The sequence below is a fragment of the Rhinolophus sinicus genome, linkage group LG04 (genome assembly GCF_036562045.2).
Source record: "Rhinolophus sinicus isolate RSC01 linkage group LG04, ASM3656204v1, whole genome shotgun sequence".
In the NCBI taxonomy this organism is placed as follows: Eukaryota; Metazoa; Chordata; class Mammalia; order Chiroptera; family Rhinolophidae; genus Rhinolophus; species Rhinolophus sinicus.
In genome coordinates this window covers 54,177,296-54,185,537 of record NC_133754.1, presented here as the reverse complement: position 1 = coordinate 54,185,537, position 8,242 = coordinate 54,177,296, and positions in this window count along the sequence as shown.

Sequence of the window (8,242 nt, the reverse complement as noted above, 5' to 3'; positions counted from 1 at the left end):
GACATAGGCTCTCTATATTTAGTTTGGATCTCAAATAGGAAAATTTTCACCCTCAAAATTTGTAGATTAAATAAGAAGTAGAGCTGCGTGCTTTGTCCTTGTCCAGAATTCAGGCTCCAGCCACATGATTGTGTATATTGTCTTCAGTAAGTGCCTAACTAGCATGGTAGAGTCCTGGGCACTGGAGTTCATAATCCCACTCATTTCAGTGGACTTAATATCTACAATAGGTGGCAATAATAAGCTATCAGTGACAATAATAACAGCTAATATTTATTGAAGTGTGTGTCAGGCCACACAAGCTTTGTATATATGATTTCACCCAACCTCACCTCTACAGTTTATGCTATAGAACTACATCAACTACTCTCATTTTACAGATGACAGCACCAAAGCACAGAGAGGTTAAATAACTTTCCCAGGGTCACACAGCAGCAGCGACAGAAGCTACAGTTGGAATCAGAGATTTCTCTTAAATGTTCTGCTCAACTGCCTGCCTATTCAGAGAACTGTCTCTGACCTCCCAGGAACTGCATACAGTGGGTCCTCAGTATTCTCAAATTCCATATTTATGGCTTCGCTCACTTAAAAATATATTTGTAACCCCCAAATCATTCATCACAATGTTTTTGTAGTCATTCACTGGCATGTGCAGAGTGGTGAAAAACTGGAGACTTGTAGGTCTAACAGGGCAACACTTTGTCTTCCTGTTTCAGTGTTCATTTGGTAAACAAGTGTCTTTTCACAGTCTATTTAGTACCATGTTTTTCACATTTTTATACTTTTTTGTGATTTCACTGTTTTAAGTGGCCCCCAAATGTGGTGCTGAAGTGTTGTCTACTGTTCCTAAGTCCCAGAAGGCTGTGTTGTGCCTTACAGAGATAATATGAGCATTAGGAGTGTTGCGGAAAAGTGGTGAGGACCGAGACACTCAAGCGGCTCCCAGAGGGCAAGGAGAACTCAGCTTTATTACACTAGTGGGCCCAGTGGGATTGTTCCCAAAGAACTGAGCACTGACTGGGGTCAGGCGCTTTGTTTTATACGTTTAGGCTTCCGGGTTGGGGGGAAATCTGGTCGGGGTGCCAGGGAGATCCGTCCCTAGCAGCTGTGATCCCTCAACTTTGTTTTGACAGGGAGGCCTCTAACTATGGTGCCTGTGGGAGTCATCTCCGATAAGGTATGGGAGGAGGAGGGGGACAGAGCTCTTAGGGGGAGCTTGCCGGAGACAGCTCCAATAAGGGGGAGATTGAGCTTAGTGGGGGCCTGCAGGAAAAACCGTCCCAACAGGTGAGCTTCTTTCAGGCACAAGGCATAGTGCTGTTAGCTGTGAGTTCCATGTTAAGGAATGAACAATATATATTAAATATGGTGTCTTTAAACAGAAACACACATAAATTAGCAGTACATATTGATTGGTTGATGAAAATGTTGTGACCAGATTCTTACAGGAACCTAACTCTGTATTTCCCCAGCAGCAAAGGTTCAATGTTTGCTAATTCAGGGTTCACAGTGACCTTGTAGAACATAACTACTGCAAACAATGAGAATTGCAGGTACCTTGCAGTGTGTTTGCAGGAAAACTGCCACGTTATTTCTTCTACTTTCCCATTCTATTTGCTTTCTCATAACCTCAGTCCACAACATGTAGAAGTCAATAGACAAAACTCTGCTGTTCCTTTCACAGGGAGTTGTGAAATGACCAGGGATCTGTCCTCACCTTCCACCCCTGTCTGACCACCACCATGTGGTCTGTGAGCTGACTCAAGACCCATGATCCTCCCCATCTGCCTCTCCGAGGATTATAAAGGGGCCCCAAGCAGGAGAGCAAGGTAAGGACACCAGTAGCCACTGTTCCTAGATGGCCTTGTGATTTTCTTTTAGGTGTTGGGACTTCCTGGGGTAAAAGAGGATTTTATGTCTGACTCTAAGCCAAGAAATACATTTTCAAGACAATGAACAGTAAACCATCCTATCTAGAACAAAATGAAGAAAGGAGGCATTCAGGTAAACTACATGTCAGACTAGGCAAGTTACTCTGGATGCCACACACAAAACATCCACTTCTGAAGATACAGGATCTAGGGGGATGAAGGGAACACCAACTTGAGAATAAGCAAATGCAGCTGAAGCTTCCATTGGTAGATACAGGACTTCACTGAATTTAATGCGGATACAGTACGTGCAGTAGATACAGATGTACCAAAGCATCTCCTAATACAGGGACCTGATCGGCAAGACCAAGTTTGCTTTATAAAGGGGCCAGCTTTTTTATCCTCTTTCCTGGCTCTATCATCACTCCATGTCACATGGGAAAAAGGCATGTAAATCACTGAATCATTATATTGGGATGATTCGAGCTAAAAATAAGATTTTTTTTAAAGGGTAAATCTTCATCAACATTGCCATTTTTTTCACAGGAAAACCCCGAGGGAGGAAAGAGACATTGCTGAGAATCGCAGAGCTAGCGAGAAACAGAACCAGGCCTGGCTAGAATCCTGCATCAGTGCCATGGCCAGTTCTGTCCTTTTTCTACAAAGGCATGAAATGATGTCAGTCTTCTCTGAGATCTTCTATGACATATTAATGTGTTTAGAATTATTAAGTAGCGTTATTAAAACTTCCTCTTTTATAGGTGTGGATATATTCTCTTCTGACCACTCTAATGTAGCCACCTAAATGCATCATTCTTTTAGTAAACTTTTTCTCAAATAATGCTCAGTATTTTCAGTTGGGTTTTCATGGACTGAAATAAGAAATGGTAATTGCTTTTTTTTTTTTTTCCTCGAAAATAGAGTCTGCTAGCCTGTGAGGTCAGTCAGGCTCATATTTATTCTATTTTAAAACAAAGTCAATGAAAAACTAAAAAAGACACTGTTGCAGCCTACAGTGACAAGTGTCTTAACCAGGAGCCAGGGGACTCACCCTTTTGGGGCCACCAAAGGAAGTTGCCTACAGAAAGTGGTGCTGAGTCTGGCCTGGGTGCCTGATCAGAAGTTGCTCATAGACAGGGTGTGGGAGCCATGCTGAGAGACTTGGCAAAGGTGGGACTCTGTGTGCCAAGAAGTCACCATGGTTCTTTTGGGAAATAGCACAAGACTAGGTTTTTCTCAAGATGAGGTTTGTTTTTCGTATAAAGACAATAAATAAGTACTTGGTGAACACAATCAACAGATCTGAGGTGCAGGGAGGGAAAGTCTGATATAAAAGTGTTTCTAAAACATTGGTAACCAGAGATGCCTGTATGAGGACATGCCCTAGAGCATGACAAGGACCACAGCTGCTTGCCTGGCCGCGAGCTCCCTACTGCCTCCTCCAGGAACAGGACTGGGGGGGACAGGAGCTCCTCTGCCTTCCAGGGCTCCTTATCTTGCGACGTCAGCCAACTCTCCTCAGCTGACCTTTCTTCTCCCATTACTCCCCCCCTGGCAATCAAGTGTCAATTCCTGGAAGATTTGGAAATACATTGCTCACCATGACCCTCCAGGTCTCTGCAATTTTGTCAAGTTTTGAGTACAAGGAACCCAGGGTTGTATCAGGTGACTGGAAGCCCTGAAAAGAGCTGATTTACCAGAGGGCACACTGACCTAGGCTCACCCAATCAGCTTACTTCTGGGATTTGGAGTTGGCACCGGAGACGGTGGGTGTCTGCCAAAGGAGGTATGACAGAGGAGCATGGAGGGGTTCATGCCATCACACAGAGGAAGGAAATGAGAGAGAGAGAGAGAGAAACAGTTGGTGGGAACAACGTGTGGGGGCCTGAGTTTCTTCCTGAGCTGAGCTTTGGAGACGTCCACATTCTTAAAATAAGGCCCCCTCATACATGTAAACTGGATAGAATTGTTATGTTATTTGCAAGTGAAGATTCTTAACACAACTCTACCTGCTCCCTGAGCACCTTCTTTGGACGGCTCTGTGCTGTGCAAGAACAAAAAGATGAACAGATGAGGAATGGGTAGAAATAACCTAGCTATTGAGTTCAAAGTGGCCTGTCTCAGTTAGAAGCACGGAGGGGCGTCCCTAGCCATATTGGGCCTGGGGCCAGTGGCCCTCACTATGGTCAACCTTTTACCAATAAGGCCCAAAGGGGCTCATTTTCACCCCTGCACGAACAACGTTTATATATTTTTTTGCAGGGCTCTTTTTGTCTCTCATGTATGATATCCCTGGTTAGAGGCAGACATCCCCCCTGTAAATATTAGCTCCTGACCCTCTGGAGATTCCTTCTCCATCCAGAAGCTGTGCTGTTCACAAGGGTCCCCCATGAGGAAGAGTGAGCCCATTTTAAGAAGCAGATAATTACTCTGGCACAAGGTGTTTATAATTTAGTTAGGAGGAGACACAGGGGACCCTTTCATTCTATGAGTAAGTTACAGTCTCTGGGGCACTCTGCATGGCGTGTGCCCCAAATGTAAATGAACGGCCCAGCACCTTACTAATTCCCAGAAATTCTCCCACTCCACAGCCTCCTCAGGCCAAGTTCAGCACCCCCGTGTCTGGGCTCCATCTGTTCTCTGCTAATGGAAATTGGAGTGTGGAAAGCGAAGATGTTTTTGAAAACACGTTTTCAGGTGGGGTTGCCATTGATTAACCCTGCTTTATGTCTCGGCCTCTTTCCCTGGACCCAGGTTGTGTGACTCATACCTGGCTGCATTGTGCGTGATATCTGTGAAGGCTCAAGTGCTATTTGGGATATGGGGCCCTGCACAGTGTGCGCTGTTGGGGGGAACACAGGAGGCCGAGCGTCGCCAGGCTATTTATAAAGATAATTGTTGCCTGAGAGGGTTCTAGACATCCACTTGTCCACACCCCAGGAGGAACGGGCCTCTTTATCATGTCTGGACTTAATAAAGGATAAATAATGTGGGTTGTATAGCTCACTACAATGTGTCTCCTCCAGTAATGCTGTGTTTCAATTTTCTGCTTTGTATTGTGTACACAGAAAACAACCTCACGAAACAGCCTCAGAAAATGCTGCTCCAGTTTCCCCCTCGTGAGGACATGAGGGAAGGTTCACAAAGACACGTTTTGGTTTTAATAGAGTGTGAAATGGTGCCGTGCTGTACTGTTTTCATGGCCCTTAGGGTTCAATGCCCATTTGTGAAAAATTATAATTTTATCAATATAGAAAGTAGGTTTTAAATGGTTTCCCTTCCAGTGTTTAGATGGCAATATGCCACACACAGCAAGGAAAAACTTTTGCTAGGGTGTCCCCAAGGGCTGCTCAGTTCTGGGAGGTGAAGCTGACACGGAAGCATCTTTTCTTAATACTGCGGGAGGAAACTGAGGCACAGGCGACCATGGCCATGATATGCACCTGCTCAGGGGAAAGCAGTGCCCTCACATGTCCACCCTCACTGCTCTCTTCTCTCTGGACACTGACAGAATTGGGGTCCTGACCAAGCTGTTAAACCACATGGATAGATTTGGGGACATTTATACCGTGTTTCCCCAAGAATAAGACCTAGCTGGACCATCAGCTCTAATGCATCTTTTGGAGAAAAAATTAATGTAAGACCCAGTATTGTATTGTATTGTATTGTATTGTATTGTATTGTATTGTATTGTATTGTATTGTATTGTATTGTATTGTATTATGTTATATATTATATTATACCCGGTCTTATATTATGTTACACCCGTCTTATATTACAGTAAAATAAGACCGGGTCTTATATTAATTTTTGCTCCAAAAGATGCATTAGAGCTGATGGTCCAGCTAGGTCTTATTTTTGGGGAAACACAGTAGTCTATATGATCCTGAACCATCACCCATCTGCATAAAAGCAGTTTTAGGTCCAAAAGTTGCCTTTTTCTAGGCAACTTTATATATATTTTTTTTTCTTTTTTTAAAAAATTTATTGGGGTGACAATTGTTAGTAAAATTACATAGATTTCAGGTGTACAACTCTGTATTACATCATCTATAAATCCCATTGTGTGTTCACCACCCAGAGTCAGTTCTCCTTCCATCATCATATATTTGATCCCCCTTACCCTCATCTCCCACCCCCCACACCCCACCCCCCACCCCCCACCCCCCTTACCCTCTGGTAACCACTAAACTATTGTCTGTGTCTATGAGTTTCTGTTTCTCATTTGTTTGTCTTGTTCTTTTGTTGCAACTTTATATTTTAAAAATCCAACGTTGTGAAGAAACTGTCCAGTTTTTGAAGACCTCCAAAGAGAACATCTCAGGTCTTCCAATTCAGTGGAGTCGGCACAAGTTCCGTGTTCTGGGCCCTTTCCTTCTTCGTGATGGGGATTTCGTTCTGCACCCCTCAGTTGTCCTGCTCCACCTTGTGCTCCACCAGGAGAAGAAGCACTCTTCCTGCCCCCTTGTGCCACTCAGGTCACCCAATCCATTAACTCATCATCTCCCTGACTTGGCACTGGCACTGGGAGCACCACAGTCCTTTTTCTCCAAGGATGTTGGGTTTCTATACAGAGAAGCCCTGAGAGCTGGTGTTTGATGGAGTGATATTGCAAACCCGTGGACAGCAATTATGTGTATCCTGTGGCACTGGGACTTCGCCAGCTCCAGAGAGAGCTTTCCCTTCGGGATGTACAATAAACTGTACATCCTGCAGGTCATTTGGATTGTAACCGTTCCAAAGAAAGCATTAACTCTGGTTAGCAATGGATTGGGGTCAGTGGCCATGGACTGGGGTATAAGGTGCAATCACTGATGCATGGGGGCCCCAGCACTTGTACAGGGGTGCAGGCAGGCCACATTCAGCTTTCTGATCTTGATCAAACAGCCTAAGGGAGACAGGGTTCCAGAGGTGGTTGGAACTGGATTGAGGAGAATCACTGGTGCCAGGAGCTGAGATCGAGCAGTCAATTCTTACACCAGCCTTTAAAGGAATTTAGTGGGTTTTAGCCTTCTAAAAAGGCTTCATGTATGGGAACGTTTCTTCAGGAGAACGACTTCTTTAATACGTATATGTCAGTGTGCAAAACATCAATTTTCAGGCCAGGAAAACAGGTATTGTTTTCTGAGATGACGGTTATGCTTCCAAAAGTTGTTTAACATGTTCAGTAATTAATCTAGCCAAATATTTAGCCATATTTTTAATCTAACTGTTAAACTTTTATTTTCAAGGAGACACATGCTAGCTGACCAGTGCTGGGATAATTAGCAGGCCTTCCGTGAATATTTAGGAAATTGATAATGGTACTGAGTTGGTCTCCTGGTGATCATACCCTGGAAAAGCTATTTCCATGTCTTCTAGACAGACTATTGCTTTCATTCCATGTTTAAGTCTTTTTGCATAAGAATAAGTAATAGTTTCAGGGGGAAGAAATTATATTTTTTTGAGGCCTCTTGAAATTAAGGCAAGAAGAATGAGGCCAAGCTGATTTTCAGTGTAACCTTGATTTGTTCCCTCTGAAGAGCATGTCTCTTTGCTGAGGCTGAGCTGCCGGCACAAATACAAAGCGAATTTTCCCACATCCCTTAAAGAATTTTAAAAGTATCTTTTGGAACATGTTTGCGTGCCTTTCAAGGACTGTTGGAATGTTTTCAAGCATCATTCAAACGACCTTGGAAACACCTCAGGGCGAAGGGGGCAGTGTCCTTGGGAGGCCAGCCTTGGAGGAGTGCACATTTCAGGAGCCCTCGCTGCACCTACAATTTAGAGGACTTCTCTCTCCAGCATCACTGTGGAAGTGGCTGCCCACCCTGCCTCCCTGCAGCTCTCCCACACTCCCAGGTGACTATTTTATCTTCTCTTCCTGCCTAAATTTCCAATGTCTCTCCCCTTCATGCGTTGCTTCCCGTTGCACAAAGACAATTGCAGCAAAGGACTTGTATATTTCCATGGCTGTCTCTACCTACCTGTCTGTGTGTTCTTACTTACCCTTTTCTGTCCCTGTTCCTATGGTGTGATGGCCTGGGCTCCTGTGACAGCCCCCATTTCCCTGGAGCCCATCCTTATGGCCTGCTTAGTATATCTCCCAGCTTCCCCACGCTCCTGCTGCAACTTTTCCCATAAGCACAGGACATGCTATTAGAGCTCCTGTTTTAAAAACCCTCTCTCGGAATCCACATGCCCCTTCAGCTACCATTTCTATACTCTTCTTTGCTATAAAACTCTCTTACAAGCTGTGTGTATGTACTTCTCCAAGTCCTCCTGACCCATGCACCCATAACCCATGTGCTGAGACTCCCCCCACTGTGCCAACACTGATTCCAAAATACCCCCAGTGCCCTCTTGGTGGTTCCAGTGATCAGCCCTTCTGC